This window comes from Acomys russatus, chromosome 24 (assembly GCF_903995435.1).
Source record: "Acomys russatus chromosome 24, mAcoRus1.1, whole genome shotgun sequence".
NCBI classification, from domain to species: domain Eukaryota; kingdom Metazoa; phylum Chordata; class Mammalia; order Rodentia; family Muridae; genus Acomys; species Acomys russatus.
In genome coordinates this window covers 35,547,122-35,564,678 of record NC_067160.1, presented here as the reverse complement: position 1 = coordinate 35,564,678, position 17,557 = coordinate 35,547,122, and positions in this window count along the sequence as shown.

The window sequence follows — 17,557 nt, the reverse complement described above, 5'->3', positions numbered from 1 at the left end:
ATTTTTCTCACAGCTCTGGAAGCTGGGAGTTTAAGGTCCAGGCTGTTTCATTTGGTGGGGGCTACCTTTCTCTTCCATAACAGCATGTTTTCATGTGTGTAGGGGGGGCACTTTCTTCCTTCGTATTTCACAACAATATACTTTTGGGGTTAAGACTGCAACTTTACTGAGCCTGGTGGCCCAGACCTATAACCACAGCTACTGAGAAGACTGTGTCAGGGGCATTGCAAATTCCAGGTCTGTCTGGACTAACGATTCACAGAGAGGGCCCCAGACTTAAGAACACATTGAGATTTCATTCCCTCTCGCAGAGCCTGTCTCCAGATAAAGTCACAAGGTCAGGCCTTGAACTCAAGGGAGAAGCACAGTTCTGCTTATATTCTATAATAACCCTCTTTGCTGTATAGTGCTTTTTGTGCCCTCCAAGAGTGTTTGGTGTGAGCCATGTGGCCTGATTTGGTCAATGCTATGAACTGGGAAACAAGAGGAAGCAGGACAGTGTAAGGGCATGATCATGGTTCTCTTGCCCACATGGCTTGCTTGGTCAGCCTTGGGGCTCTGACTCTGCACAGGGATGTTCCTGGCCAAGCTTTGTGGAGTCGTGGTCATGTCAGGATCGGCAAACAGACATCCAGTGCTTTGAGCCTATGTCAGATGGACCTAGGAGAGATCAGCAACATTGCACAGATATCCTGTGGACAGTGAGAAACGAACAGCTAAGGGGCTGGGGAGATGGCTCAGTCAGGAAAAAAGAAAGTACTACCTACTGCTCAAGCATGGAGTTCAGATCCCCCAGTAGATAGATAGATAGATAGATAGATAGATAGATAGATAGACAGATAGATGGATAGATAGATAGACAAATAGGCAGATAGACAGACAGATAGATAAGGAAGCAAGCCCTGTGTAGCAATGTGGTTCTGTAACTCTGGTGGTGGAGGGTGAGGTGAAGGCAGCAGATCTCAGGAGTTCACCTTAGATGAATCAACGAGATCCAAGTAGACTGAGAGACCCTAGCTCAAAGATTAAGGTGGAAAATGTTGAGGAAAACACCTGACACATCTGACATTGACCTCTGGCCTCCACATGCACAGGCATGCATGCATAACACACACATGTGTACATACTTGCATGAACACATGCACATCACGCACACATACAAGCTGCCGACTCTTAGGGTGGCTTATTACACAGCGATTCCTAGTGCCCTCTCCATCCAGCAGCCCACGTTCTGTTTGTGTGTGTATCCTGAAGCTCAAGAAGTGAAGCATCGCTCCAAATGCCTTCTAAGTCCTAATCACCTGAGCTGGAGTAGAACCCCGCCTCTCATTGGCATTTCACCTTCCTTGCACCTTTACTCTAGTTCATGGCTTATTAGTGCTTAGTATCATGATGTATACACATGTGTTTATTGGCTAGCTCCAGCAGTAAACCATGTAAAGGCTTGAACCACGTCTATTCATCTAAGACAGTGACTGGCACTTATTGGAAACTTTAACGATATGTGCAGAATGAATGAGTGAGCAATTTTTTTTTTCCTAAAATACTAGGGACAAGATCTCTATCCTATACATAAATGTGCTATGCATATGGCCATACTTAGACATATCAACATATAAGCCAAGGAGTAAATGGAGTAAATACTGTGAAACAGTAGAATTCACTGTGGTGCTAAGATTTTGCTGAGGTGCCAAACAAATGCTGGTAAAAATGGACAAATAAACAGTTTTCATCAACCGGAGTTGTGGGGCTGTGTGTTGCCAGTGTGAGTCCTGGAGGAGGAAGGAGCCCTTCACACAGGGCTGGGAATATTTGCCAAATGGCTGCAAGCTGTTGCACTGCCCACAACTATGTGCTTGTACTATCAGGGTCTGGAATCTTCACTGGTGATGACGGGCTTGGGTTTTTTAAGTACTATACAAATTCATCTGCTTTCCGGGCTAGTTCAGAGTATCTTATTCAGTTAGTTCCTTGGCAATCCAAATGGCTCTTTTTCTCTCAAAATGAACATGTCATGTAGAGAAACAATAGTAGAGCCTGCTAGCACAGACTGAGCTGTGGCCGTTTCAGGACTCCTGTGGGATCCTTTAGGTCTAGGGTTTGCTGACAGGAGGGACAGAAGATAGAACATTTGTTTATGAGGAACCGCTTGGCGTCGTGGAGGACAGTGCCCCAGCATCTGTCTCAGGGAGAAGTCCAGCAGACAAGTTTACTCCGTGAGTCTCACTGTTATCAACGCCAGGACTGTTTCCCAGGACTTGCTTTCCTGGCACACACTCTCCTCCTTTCTCTGTCTAACCCACAGGGTTACTCTGTCACATAAGGCAACCAGAGTTGCCCTGTCTCAGAACTGATTGGTCTAACAGAGGCAATCCTTCCCTGAGCCCAGACTATGAAACAGGAAAAACCTTCTGTCACCCTTCAAATGGCACTGAGTCTTTCTGTGGCACTGCTTAAGAAGGCAAGGAGCCCCATACATAAGAAGAAAGGAAGACGAGATACACTCAGCAAACAACAAAGACTAGACGAAGAGAAAATTCAGCTCACTGAGTGCAGTCCGCTTTGGAGTTTAGCTGCAGTTTAGCCTCATAATTCTTCAAGAATATATACTTTACTCCTTCTCTGCTTTTTGGTTTAGATAACTCATATATATTTCTATTGCTTGGTACCCAAAGGTCCTGACCAACCACCATGGCATAGGAATCTCCATTTCCATCCTTGCAGTTCTTGGTAACTCCGTGTCTGGGCCTGGGATGATGCTGTCAAGCTCATGAGGCCACAGGCCTCACCTGTCAATGTCAGAAGGAGCCCAAAGGCTGAGTATTAAGGACAACTTGAGGAGAGACCACGAGATCAAGGAGAGACGGCCACGGTTTATTGGAAAAAGGAAAACATCTTCCAAATTCTTACTTCTGGATCCCAGTATTTCTTAGAGGGCTCGACTCATGTTTAGGGCTTTTGTTTTGTTTTTAACTTGTGTACTCTATTTACAAACTCCCAGGGACGTCCCACTGCCTGTCAAGGCTACCTGCAGCTCCACCTGCTTTTCAAGGCTCTCTATGACTTGACAAACTTTCCAAGTTTAGTTCCCAGATGTCTTTACATAATGTTGCAATTCCTGTCCCCCTGGTGGGAGCGATGTCACATGCTTGTAACCTGATTCTCCTGCCTCAGTCCATATCTTTATGATTGTCGATTTCAGATTTATGTTGCCGTCCTTAAAAAAAAAAAAAAAAAAAAAACACAAAGATCTACCTCCTTGCCAGTAGGACGGGAGAAGGCTGCCTGCCTGGCTTACTTTAGGGTAGGCAGTCCTGTTATTTTTTGTCATCCTTGCCAATTTAACAGGCATTCCCCTGGTTACTAATGAGGCCAAATAGCTTTCCATGCCTTTCCGGGTAATTTATAATTCTTTTGTGTGTTGTGTTTTAGTGCACAAGGCTAGCTTTTCTCCTGTACGTTTACAACTGTCATATTGATTTATAAGAATTCTTTAATAAAGGTATTGACTCTTTTTATGTATGTTACAAAAACCCTTCTTCGGCTGAATTTTGAAATTTATTCTCTGGTATGGATTTTGATGTATTGGACTCCATTTTTTTTTTTTTAAATGAGGTGTAATATATTGCTGTTTTTGTTTATGGCTGTTGCCTTGAGATGTTGCTTAGATGGCTATATTTCTCTATAGCTTTGGGGCTGTTTGAGAAAAGGGTTTATTTTGGTTCAAAGTTGTGTTCATTATTCTGTTCTGTGCCCCATTTCTGTGCCTGAAGGTATGATTGCCTGGGTAAGTGATTCCTGGGGTAAGGGAGGCATCCTCTCAGTATTCACTCTGCAGAAGCTTTGGCATTGAGTGTCCACTAAAGCAGTGACAGGCTTCTATCCACTGGAATGTGGTTACTGTCTTGTTCTCATTCTCTTAGCCATTGGGATGATGTGGTGAGGAACCCCACAAAAGGAGGCGCTGAGAGCCGCTGCTCACTAACAGCCATGAAGAGTCCTTCCCCATCCTAGCCTTAAAGTGACCACAGCCCTGGCTGTGTGACACCACCTTGAGCCACAGGAACAAGATAAGGGACTCCAAGATGGCCAACCTCAGAACAGCAAGTGCTTCTCGGAGAGCTGAAGAGATTTGTCACCAGCAATAGACAACAAACACAAGTGTGGACAGGTTGTTTTCCCTTGACATCTGTTGAAGAAAACTTCACCTCATTTACCACTTAAAAAAGACAAGGAGAGGAAAAAAAAAAAAAAAAAAAAAAAAAAAAACCAAGGAGAAAGCTGGGTGTGGTGGCACACACCTTTAATCCCAGCACTCAGGAGGCAGAGGCAGGGTAATTGCTGTGAGTTCGAGGCCAGCCTGGTCTACAAAGTGAGTCCAGGACAGCCAAAGCTAACAGAAAAACCTTGTCTTGGGAAAAAGAAAAAAAAAACCAAGGAGAGTCTGTGTGGAGCCCTGCCCCCACCCCGCTGCTTGTCACCACCCACCTTGTCATGGTGGGTCTGCTGCAGAGGCTGCACTATCTCCATTGTAGGCAATAGAAGACTATGGCTTCGTTCGTCTTCCACAGCCTAGGAGTCAAAGTTCTGACTGCAAGTGCACACTGCACACTTTGTCTTTTGGAGCATGGTATTTTAGTTGGGGCCACAAACTTGGGACCCACATAAAGCTAGGCCACCATAGATGAACTCTGTTCATTAGAGGAGCCACGTAGGGCACACGGCTGCAGGACACGAGAGCCTCAGCAACTTGAAGTCTACAGGGAATTTTTATGGAGCTTGATGTCGGGTGCATAACAGACATCCCAGGCATGTTCCCTGGTTCATTTTGGGAAAGTTTATCTTCTTAGTGTTTCCTCTGAGTGGATTTTGTGTCCAAGTGGGCCTTGGATAGATTACAGCAATATGATGTTTTGGGTTGTCCCTCAGAGGACTGGTGCCCCTCATTGCCTGTGACACAGCTACCCTTGATTCACAGATGCCTTGTTACTCATGTCTTACAAACTTGACATTTTTTTCCCCCGTCCTTTCTTAGAACCAATGATTCCCCCATATAATTCTAACATATCCTTTCTTCTGTTTCTGCAAGGAGACGAAGGGTTAATCCAATAAAACCTTAGCCAGTGTGTCTGTCAGTTCTCAGGAAACAGAGGGGTTCTCTCCCACATCCACTGATGTCATGCTAGAGGGGATGGCTGGTTATTCCTTCTTCCTCATTGAGGTGACAAAATTTAAAAGTCATCCAGATTTTTCTATTCTATGATAACACAGTAGTTTTGAAAGTTTTAAAGGGATTCCCCCCCACCCCCCCACCCCAGCATCTTTAAAATTAGTTCATCCCCTTCTTTGGTTTTTAATCTTCACCAGGGTCAAACCTTTCCTTTTCACACTTATAAGAATGGGGCTGGGCCTGAGCAATCAGAAATGATTAGACCCACATGGTAACCTGCAGACCCCAGGCTTTCAGTTAAATGGCCATCCTGGGGACTGATGCCAAGACAGGAGCTGACGTGAAAATTGAAGCCATTACCTGGATCACTCAGGCAGGAGAATTTCTGAGGCTTTTTTTTTTTTTCCCCTCCCTTGAACAATCCAGATAATTGCTTCCATTTACGATTCTTACTGGCAGTGGAAATGGGGACAGAAACCATTCTCTGGGAGTGGGCTGAATAAAGGGAGGCAGGGTGCTGGGAAATGATTCGGATAAAGCAGAGTTATCAGGAGGGTGGAAAAAACGTTGCACGAGTTGGCCTTGATTTCTATCAGGTGCAAGTCACTCAAAGGGAGGCTGTTCATTGCCTGAGCCCTCCAGATATTTCCCCATTCTCTGTTTCATCTCAACAATGAAGCTTCAGGCCACCGCAAGTATTGCTGGTGAAGATGAGGCGAGATAGGGGGCCCTTCCAGTCTCTCCTGGGAGACCCTTTCCTTGCTAGCTGTGAGTTCCTCAGTTCCTTAACCCTCTCAAAGCTCATGCACGTCCTTGCTGAGGGGAAGCCTTGCTGGCTTAGGACACTCAGGAGTGGGCAAGTGGCCTGCTAACCAGTCATACTGTGTGCGAATTTAGCCATGAGCAAAACTCAAGGCAGCAGGGCCACCAGTCTCTGAAACAAATGTTTTTGACTTGAGTCCTTGCGATACCATTTTCCAATGACTGAAAGCCCCCATTTGTAGAAAGACTGAAACGGTGACTGAATTCATGAAATAACGTTTATTGAGTTGCATTCTGCTGGGCCTTGGAGTTAGAAAGCAGCTTGATATCAGTGTAAGCCTGTTTGGAGCTAGGGTGGTGATGGTGATGGTGAGGCTCGTGCTTGCAATTCCAGCACCTACAGGTGGTGGCAAAAGTTCAAGGTCACCCTTGGCTACATAAGGAGTTTGAGAGGAACCTGACTTAAAAACGTAGGAGCCAATGAGGAGGCTTGGAAGATAAAAGTGCTACTGTGTAAGCCTGGTGACTGAGGCCATCCCTAGAACTCATGTTAAGGTGGAAGGAGAGGACTGGCTCCACAAAGCTGTCCTCTGTCTCTACAGTTTCTCCATCACACTAACAAATGAAAGCACAAACAAAAACTGCATGTTATATGTCTATGCATGTATATGTACATACACACACATGCATGTACACACGCATATAGTTATAATTTCTACTTTCTTTGCCTCCTATTTTCTTGGAAGGGACAATTCCTACAATCTTTTCACAGCCTTCCAAAGATTTTATTTCAAAGGAATTTTTTCCAAATATTGCCTTTTCAATTTTCTTATATCCAGAGTAGATATCTTTAGTACCATTTTAGAAGATGCGATAAAAAAATAGACAAAAAGATTTTTGGGAAAATAGAGTGTATCTCCCACAGAATTTGTTGGCAGCAGATCTGGAGTGAAAAGCAAAGGACCCTGTGCCCACAGCTCCACCTTTAACTTAGCACTGTGGCCTTCAGGTTCCTGTGTCTATTCATTGCTTCTTGCCATCACCAAGAATATGATGGAAATAGATCAATCATTCAGAAAAAAATAATTGTTAAGCAAGCAAACAGCACACATTCTCACAACATAGACAAAGAAGCAACACACACATACACAGAGCACTGGACACGAGGATGGTTGTGAAGTGAAGGAAACACGTACAGACTTATAGGAAGGCCACTGCACAGATGCCAATGGTTAGGGCTCTGAGTTGGAGGACATGGACTGTAGAAGGTGACAAGGTGTTTCCAGGTTCCTTTATTGTAGTAAATAAAGCAATCATAGAACTTACCATCTTAAGATAACTTAAGATCCCCAAACTCGGTGGCACTAAGTACATCCATAGTGTTGTCCAACCATTACCACCATCTAGTTTCAGAGTGTGTTCATGGCTCCAAGTGACAGCTCCATGTCAGAATATCTGTCAGGTTCTTAGATATCTGGGGGGTTGGAGAAGTGAGAGGAGAGTGCCAGCCATGGATGGACGGACAGTTGGACAGACCGACCTGGAGCAAACCATGTGAGCAAGGTCAAGAGCACGAGGGACCCACGTCCTGAAGCTGACCGACTAGGAGGAGGCTCGGAGCCCCGCCCCCACCCCATGGAGATCTTCCCCTCCTGCCAATAGGGCTGTCTTTCCATCTTCTCTCAGGATCATCTTCCAGTAATTGACTTTTGTTCCTTCTGTTTGTTCATGCTTTAGACAGTGTTTTGCTCTATCCCTGGCTGGTTTGGAACTCTCTATCAGGCTGGCCATGAACTACACAGATCTATCTGCCTCTGCCTCCAGGTGCTGGGATTAAGAGTGTGTGCCACCATGCCTGCAATACCTTCCAGTAATAGGTTTGGGAAGCAGGTATTGGCTTTTGTCCTTCCCTCAGTGCTGTTTCTAAACACTATCTCAGCTCTGCTGAACAGTATACTCTATCTTGCCCTATCATAGCCCCCATGCCCCAGGTCTGGTTCTCTTTCAGTATGTTACTGCTGCAGCTGTTTCTGTGCAGGGCCCAGCCAGGAGTTGACATGGCACACAGTCCTTTGTCCTTGCCCCAAGCTGCCATTCTTCTGTGTGTCTTTGCTTAAGTCAGTGGGATATAGAGTCTTATGGGATGGAGATGCTTAGAAAAAAATTTCATCATGGAGGTTATATGGTTTGGATGTGGTTTGAGTGTCTTCCAAGGTTTAAGTGTTGAAATGTAATCTCCAGTGTGTGAGCACAGTAGGAACTTAATTTAATCATGAGGTTTAGTGAGGTGACCATTAGGTCGGAGGCATCAGGATTGCCCCCAGTGGCTTTAGAAAAAGAAGAAGAGGGACCAGACAGACAGACACACACACACACACACACACACACACACACACACACACACACACACACACACCACTCCCCATCTCTTGTCCCTATCAAGATCTTGATAGCAAAAAGGCCATCAACAGATGACTTTATGCTTCCAGAATCTGAGCCAAAATAAGCCTCTTAAAACAGAAGTAAGCCTATCCCAGGCTTTTGTTATAGTCATGCGAAATACCCTGATATGGGGGGAAATGCTTAAAGCCAGACTCTAATTTTAATGTTTCCCAGAGTCCATATAATTAAGATTATTGACAGGACACACCGTTCCTGGACAATATACTTTCTCATGCTTATTTATTGACTACACCAAATTGGAAGGAACAGCCAGACCAGTGGTTCAATCAAAATACCACGTGAGCCATCTGTGCTTTTTTTTTTTTTTTTTTTTTCAATTAAAGTTTTCCAGCCAGGCAGTGGCAATGCACACCTTTAATCCCAGCCCTGGGGAGGCAGAGGTAGGCAGATCTCTGAGTTGGAGGCCAGCCTGGTCTTTAGGACAGCCAAGACTACACAGAAAAATCCTGTGGGGGAAGGGTGTGTGTGTGTGTGTGTTGGTAGGGGGATCTTTTCTAGAAGCTGATTGAAAAGAGAGATAAAAAGATTCCTTTGTGACTGCAGAACTGCTCTCTCATAGGGACTCACATCTACCACTCTCAGCTGGCACCCCCATGATTGCATCCAACACTCATTAAGAAGCTTCTTCTTGCAATAGATTGATGATAATTAACACAGAGACCCACAGCTGAAAAAGATGCAATGAGAGACTTTGGAGCACTCAGCAATGGGGTGTTTATATGAAGCCCCTTCCCTCTGGGCTTAAAAATCAACATGGGCTGGGTGTGGTGGCACACACCTTTAATCCCAGCACTGGGGAGGCAAAGCAGGCAGATTGCTGTGAGTTTGAGGCCAGCCTGGTCTACAAAGTGAGTCCAGGACAATCAAGGCTACACAGAGAAACCCCGTCTTGAAAAACAAAACAACAACAACAACAACAAAAAATATCAACATGGAAGAGGAGGCAGGAAGATTGTGGGAAACAGAGGTGGTGAGTGACTCCAAGAAAAACAGAATCTTCCAGATACAACAGGGCTGATGCACATATGAATCCACAGACCGTGACAACATACATGAGACCTAAACAAAATCAAGCAAGACAAAAATCCCAGTACAGAGAAGGGGAAGTGGGCTCAAAGCCCTGCCCCTACCCAAGAAGCTGTTTGCAATTGATATCGTTGGGAAAGGGTAAATCAGTTTTGTCCACTGAGTGTCACTACATATATCAACCACACTCCAGGGCAGGCCCCAAGCTCAGTAGTTGGCCAACACAACAGACTTTTGTGTGTGTTTGTGTTGTGTGTGTGTGTGCCTTATTGATTTGTTGTTGTTGTTGTTTTGTGGATTTTTGTTTGTTTGTTTTCTTGGTTGTTTTGTTTGCTTGTTTGTTTTTTGGAGGGAGATTGTCTTAGTGTTCTCTTGCTGTGAAGAGACACCATGACTAAGGCAATTTACAAAGAAAGGTATCTAACTAACTTGACATGCAGATATAGCACATTTAAGACACTATCTTCCATTCCTTGTTCTCATTGGCTTATGGCTATCTCATTGGCTGATGACTATCTCATTGGCTTATGGCTATCTCGTTGGCTTATGGCTATCTCACAAGCACGTACATTTGGTTGTTTCCATGCTCTGGCTATTACAAATAAGGCTGCTATGAACATGGTTGAGCATATGTCCTTGTTGTGTGGTGGAGCATCTTCTGGGTATATTCCAAGGAGTGGAATAGCTGAGTCTTGAGGAAGCCCTATTTTCAGTTTTCTGAGATAGTGCCAGATAGATTTCCAAAGTGATTGTGCTGGTTTGCATTCCCACTAGCAATGAAGGAGTGTTCCTCTTTCTCCACATCCTCACCAGCATGTGGTGTCTCTTGAATGTTTGATCTTAGCAATTCTGATGGTTGTAAGATGGAATTGCAGAGTTAATTATATTTGCATTTCTCTGATTACTAAAGACATTGAGCATTTCTTTAAATGTTTCTCAGCCATTTGATATTCCTCAATTGAGAAGTACAGGATTATCTTACTGAGATTTTCTCAACTGGTTCTCTCTTCTTCTCAGACAAATCTAGGTGATAAAAACAAACAACCAGGACAAATGCCCTAGAGTTCCAAAGGAGAAAGGGAGCCATAGCAAGGAAAGATTGGAGCAAAGCAAAGACCTAACTCAGAGGGCAAGCACTGAATCCAACAGCTCCATGTCCGACATCTGGGGCTTGTGATGAAATCAGTTGGGCAAAGGCATTAGCTCCACCCCTCCAGTTCTGTTAAGATGAAGCACACATAGCTTCTCCCTTTGGTCAGCTCCAACTTATGCATGCAGCTTTTCTTAGCAAATATCCCACGGTACTGACATCTCCACAATTCTAGAGTCTCCACTGCAACTTAGGCTTTACCTTCGTAGTTTCACAGAGTGGCTTCTCAAGGTCTCCTTTCAAGGACTTCAGCCCCACAACATACTGACCTCAGTGGCTTGTTGCCAAGCCTTGCTGTCAAACTTCACGAGCCCTTCATTCTTGCATTTATTATGCCTGTAGAACCAGTACTTCATAGACAATACCACATCTGATATCTCCAGACATATCCTGGCCCCTTGGACCATAATTGCAGTAGCCTCTTTGTGTGTAAGTAGTTAGTTTTGTTTTGTTTTAAACAGAAAACACCTTCAATGGCACTATCACCTCCATTTTTCCCCTATCACATGAATTTGCATCTCTGTAAATTGGAGCCTTCAGTGAGTAGGATGTTGCCCTTGTGGTATCTTTCCCAGTGTCTCAGTGAGTTTTCTCTTTAATAGAGCTTATCTCTTTAGTAGTCACAGATGCATTGTCCACATAGTCTTATCTATAACTTTAAACTTGCTCACACACCGGTTTCTGCTAAACCACCAGTTTCTTACCATTTCTCTCTCCCTGACGATGTGAAGAAGAGCGGTGAACAGTAGCCATGCCATAGCCTAAATGTTAGGTGGTTTTGAAATTTCTTTCTGCCATATAAATTTGTCTCTTAGTTTTTAATTTATTCACACTCAGGTCCTCAGGATGTGGGCAGAATATAGCGGGATCCTTTGCTAGGACGTGATGAATGTCCTCTAGTCCCTTTTCCAACACAGTCCTTACACCCCTCTCAAAACTCATAGCCAGGCCTTTAACCATCCACATTTCTCTCAGCATTCTGGTCTTTCAACCCCCTACCAGTATGGCCAATCAAGCTCTGCTTTATCGTGTCCTATAGTCTTTCTAGCCCAAACCTTCTAGTCCGAACTTTTCCACGTTTCTTATGCTTACAAAGTACATGGCCAGGTTGTCATAGCAACGGCTCTACTTCTGGCAACGAATTTTTCTGCATTGGTTATTTATTTATTTATTTATTTATTGCTGCTGTCATGAAATATCTGACAAAATCAACTTGTCTGAAAGGCCTGTTCAGGATTAAGAAGCAGCTGATCGCACTGCATCTACAGCCAGGAATCAGGGGATGGGAGTGTTCGGTTTACTTTCTCCCTTTTAGTCAGCCCAGAACAACAGCCCATAGAGTGGCACTGCTCACATCAGAGTGGGCCATCTCCCCTCGATTAACCTAACTAACCCCCCCTCATAGGCATGTCCAACAGATTGTCACCTAATTCATCCCCTCCAGACATGTCCATCAGATTGTCACCTAAGTGATTCTAGGTCTTGTCAAGTTGACAATCAAAATTAACCATCAGGCCCACCCTGGGGAAGAGAAATTATGGTTTCTATAGATTATCCTGGGGTGGAGATGAAAGGGGGGGGGCAAGTGAAGGCCTGGGAGACATCTTGCCCTCTGAGGCCTATGGAGCCCCAATGTTATAACATTTAAAAAGATATTTAAAAAAAATCCTTATTGATCTATAGCTTTATCAGGAACAAAGGACAAAAGGAAAAAAAGACAAAAAACAAACTGGGAACAGAAATCAAACTATACACATCATCACATCACACTCACTTTGTTAAAAAAAAAAAACAAAACAAAACTTCCTGCCCAGCAGTGGTGGCACACGTCTTTAATCCCAGCACTTGGGAAGCAAAGACAGGTGAATCTCTGAGTTCAAGGCCAGCCTGATCTACAGAGTGAGTTCCAAGACAGCCAAGGTTACACAGAGAAACCCTGTCTTGAAAAACAAAGGCAAAAACAAAACAAACAACAAACACAAACAAGCCCAACCCAATTCAAAAATAATAACTCCTTGTTCCTCCTTCCTGAGCTTCTGGCAATCAACACTACTCCCTGTCTTTGTGAACTTGACTATTGAGTTTCATAGAAGTAAAGTCACACAGCACTATTGGTCCTCCTTATCTGTGGTTCTGTATCTCTGATGTCTCCATCTGTATGTTTGACTAGCTACAGTGGCAAAACACTCAAGACCTGTGTGCACTAAGCTGTGCAAAGATATTTTTTTATTTGCTGAATAATATAGTCTACCAACTATTTATAGATCATTGACATTGAACTAGACATTACAAGCAATCTAGCAAGCTCCAGTGGGGAGCGAACCTGAGATAACCATCAGTCCAATGCCTCAAGGCCTGGGTGGGCAGACCATGCCCAAGACCACACATTCTGCTTGGTGCCACACAGCTTGGGTGGGATATAGCACTCTTGAGATGACCCCGGACACCCAGAGACTCTGGGACCAATAAGATGAGCAAGTAAGTGGTAGAGAAATGAAAGAAAACGCAAAGCAGAAGAATGTGTGCACAATGAAAAGAGACAGAACTGGAGACTTGAGGGTAATGAGGAACAGGCTGATGTGAGTAGCTGGTGACGTCACTTAAGGCCATGATGCCATTGATAGCCATGTGTGGATCCATGGCCATGCAGCAATGGGGGTCTGTTACCAACAAAGGCCAAGCAGACATCCCTGGTCTGGGCTGCCACTTGAGGCCACACTGATGTCTGAGGGCTGTGCAGAACTGGCCCCATCCTTCAGCAGGAGAGCTGGTCCCTGCACCTCACCTGGGCACAAAGAAGAGTTGGTCCTGCTGGTGTGGGTGAGGGTGAGCCACCCCTGTGGGCATAAGAGCAGGAAGGCTGGCTCTGCCACTCGCTGGTGGCACTGGATGAGCTGGCAGGGTAGTACCGAAGGACTTGCTCTAGTGGTGTGGGTGCAAGAGAGCTGTCAGGCTGACCAGCTCAGATCCTTCCCAAGTCCAGACCCAGGGTTCTAAGTTGGCCCACCCCCAACATCTACCCTATTGATGAACTGTTGGAGTGGGTGAAAGGGCCAGTCCTGCAGAATCAAAGCTCTAGGATCTCCATGATACAGGGCAACAACAGGATCTCCAAGGGAGTCCTGGCTAGAACACAATACTGGTAGTATAACAGAAGCCAGAGGCCAGGAACCAGGCTACTGACTCATAGCAATGAACATTTGCAACCAAAGAAATGTGTACAAAAGGGTATTTTATGGGACACATTGTAACACACTACAGCTTCCACAATAACTTTTTTTTTCCCTGTTGTGGGGGGTTGTTGTAAAGATATTTAGTCCCATTGTGAACCATGAGATCGTGAACTGTAAGAACCTGTTTCTTGTTTGGTGTGGCTCAGCCCTAACACTCATCTTTAATCCAGGCGTTCTCGGTTTACTATAAACCAAGTGCTTGTGGTGTGGTTCAGCCCTAGCACACACCTTTAATCCAAGAGCTAAATAAAGTCAAACCTAGTCCAAGAGGTGAACAGGCAACCAGGTGACAGGGATTAATCTGAAAGGAGGAACATTGAGAGCCGGGCACTTAAGACAGCGTGGGGAAGAAGAGGCTTTTGGCTTTTTCCTTCTGGGACTCCTGCTGAGTACGAAGGTCAGCTGGGTGATTTCTCTGCCTCTCTGAGTTGGCAGACTTTCAACCCAGTATCTGGTTCTGGAGTCTTCATTGGTAAAACTGAAATATTGGGATTTACATTTTTAAAAAAATAACAACAGATGGCAGGTATGAGAGGACAAGAGATGAGTGGAATTGGGGCACACAATGTGAAATTCATAAAGAACCAATAAAAAATTAAAAAATAAAGTGACCTAGAGATGACTTAAAGTATCCAGAAAGATGCGTATAGGTGGCATAAGAATCTATGCCATTTTCTGTAAGAAAATTCAGCTTCCTTTTGGTAGCTGCCTGCTTTCTTCCTTCATTGACTTATTTGACTTAACATAGAGTCTTCAGGGCTTGTTCATGTTTCCTTGCTTTTAAAGACTGAACACTATCTCATTACTTGTGTATACATTTATCAGTGATGGACACTGGATTGCTCATCTCATTACTTGTGTATACATTTATCAGTGATGGACACTGGATTGCTTTCGTCTTTTGGTGAATCAGTTGCTATGAGTCTGAGCACTGACATACAAATTCCTGGCTATCCATTGATTGGGGAACACCTACCTAGCAATAGAACTCCTGGGCTGTATGACAATTCTATGTGTAAGTTTCTGAGAGGCTGATACTGTTCTTCACAATAGTTCCACCGTTTGTACCCAAAACAGTGCATGGGGGTTTCAGTTTCTTCACACTGTGAATGTTTTCTTTCTCCCTCCCTCTCCCTGCCTCCCTGCCTCCCTGCCTCTCTTTTCTCCTCCTTTTTCCTTTGTTGTAGTCATTCTAGTGGGTTTTAAGTGATGACTCTTAGAGGTTTTAATGATGTGTGATGATTATCTTCTCATATATTTATTGGTTATTTGTACATCTTTAGAGAAAGTCTATTCAATTCCATTGGCAACTTTCTTTTTAAAAAAAACTTAAGTTGTTTGGTTTTGGTTGTGAGTTTCAGGCGTTCTTTTTATATATTCTGTATATCTTATAACCTATAATATCTACATACATATATATACATACACACACACACACACACACACACACATATATATAAAATTTTACAAAGTTCTTTTGTTCTGTACATTGGTTCTTTTTTGTTGTTGTTATCATTCTTTAATGTATAAAGGTTGTAAGTTAATTTTATTTCTTTATTTTGTCTGTGCATGTGTTGTGTGTAGAGAAATTTTAATTCAGACCGTGGCTGCACTCTGGCAAGAAATCACATCGAAAGACTTTCTAGGTCTGCATGATCTGGCTGGAATACAAACACGCCTTTAATCCAGGAGACAGAGACAAGCAGATCTGTGAATTCAAGGTCAGCCTGGTATAGAACAAATTTCAGGTAAAGAAAAGTTTAGGTCCATGCATGGTGATACATGCCTTTAATCTCAAACAATGAAGGTGAAGTTAGTTTGTAGAAGGAAGCACCTGTGATTGAATGGGTGTTGTTTAATTGAGTGGCAGAAAAGTTGATGAATCAGAGAAAGGTTTGATAGAATAAGATACCTTCAACTCTCACTAGGAGAGGAAAGAGAAGCTACTTAAGGGGCAATGTGGGGGAGCTGCTAGGGAGAGGGGGCAGAGAGAAGGTAGGGAGGCAGTTTTACCAGGACAGCAATAGAGAGCCAGGTTGCAGAGAAAGAACTCAGGTGATGACTGAATGAGCCAGAGAATGAGAAGAAGCCAGAAGGTTAGAGCAGGTTGTTAGAGTTAGTTTGAGGCCAAGCAGAACAATTCAGAGGCGGAGAGAAAAGACAGATTGTAGAAGCTAGCTGGGAGAGGAGTTTGAGCCAGAAAAGCTGAACTGAACCAGCCCACCCAGAGCTCAGTAAGAACAAGAAAGGGTGAGCTTATTAAGCTTTTAAGTCTCAGAGGCTGAAAACATTCTAGGCCTGGGTTAGATTGTACAGAGGCTAGAAGCTTCCAATACTACACCTAGGTTAGCAGACAGAGGCAGTAAGCCTCTGAGACAATTGAAACAGGTAAATAAAAGGTACTTTTACTGTGTGTGTGTGTGATATGTGTACCATTGTGCTCTTGTGGAGGTCCAAGAACTATTTTCAGGAGTCAGCTTTCTCCTTCCACCACATGGGCGAAGGGGGTTGTTCTTGGGTCTTCAAGCTTGGTAGCTTGTCTTTACTCACTGAGCCATCTCATAAGGCCCCAATGTTATATTCTTATGTATTCAAGCTTATCAAATCTTCTCTTGTTACTGTTTGATGGCCTTCATATTTTTTTTCCTTGAATTCTACTTAGCCCTGATCACACCGAACACTTTATTTTCTGTGTCTTGTAACCTCTTAAATGGGTTTCCTATGCTACCTTCCTTGATAAGGGTTCACTTTATACACCTTAACTTAGCAATTGGGGCAAATGTTATTGCTTGGTTAATAGCAGATGGTTGAATATATGAATTAATGAGTGAGAAGGAGGGAGTCCGTCGACACTCAGGCAGCTCTCTGTGCATCCTGGTTATTCATCATTCTGACACTGAGTGTACCTGGAGTTCTGAGCATCTTCTAGTGGGTCCAAGGAAATGAAATTAATAAGACTGTCATCTCTGCTATACTGAGTTTTACTTTCGCTTCTGTTTCTGTAACACACTCTCTGAGGCTGGATGAGTTATTAAAAATTTTAGTTTGATTTAGCTCATGAATCTGGAATCGTGTGAGTCTGACACTGGCATCTTCTTGGCTCCTGGTGAGGGCTGCTTGCTGCTTCACACATGGCGGGCCACCAGAAGCATCATCTGTGGGGAAGGTTACAAGGTGAATGAAAGAGAGAACCAGAGAGAGAGCAGAGGGAGGTGACGGTGGTTAGTAATGAATATTCCTGTGGTAACCAGCCTAGTTTCATGAGAGCAAGCACTTACTCCTGGGAAGAAAGCACACCCCCCTTTTTAAAAAAAATTTTTATTTTATTAATTTATTCATATTACATCTCAATGGTTATCTTATCCCTTGTATCCTCCCACTCTTCCCTCCCTCCCATTTTCCCCTTATTTCTCTCCCCTATGACTGTGACTGAGGGGGACCTCCTTCCCCTGTATATGCTCATAGGGTATCAAGTCTCTTCTTGGTTGCCTGCTATCCTTCCTCTGAGTGCCACCAGGTCTCCCCATCCAGGGCACATGGTCAAATATGAGGCACCAGAGTACGTGTGAAAGTCATACCCCACTCTCCACTCAACTGTGGAGAATGTCCTGTCCATTGGGTAGATCTGGGTAGGGTTCAAAGTTTACTGCACGTATTGTCCTTAGCTGGTGCCATAGTTTGAGTAGAACACGTGGGCCCAGATCCGCCCATCAGAATGTTCTTCTTGTAGAAGCACACCCCTTCTAACGACCA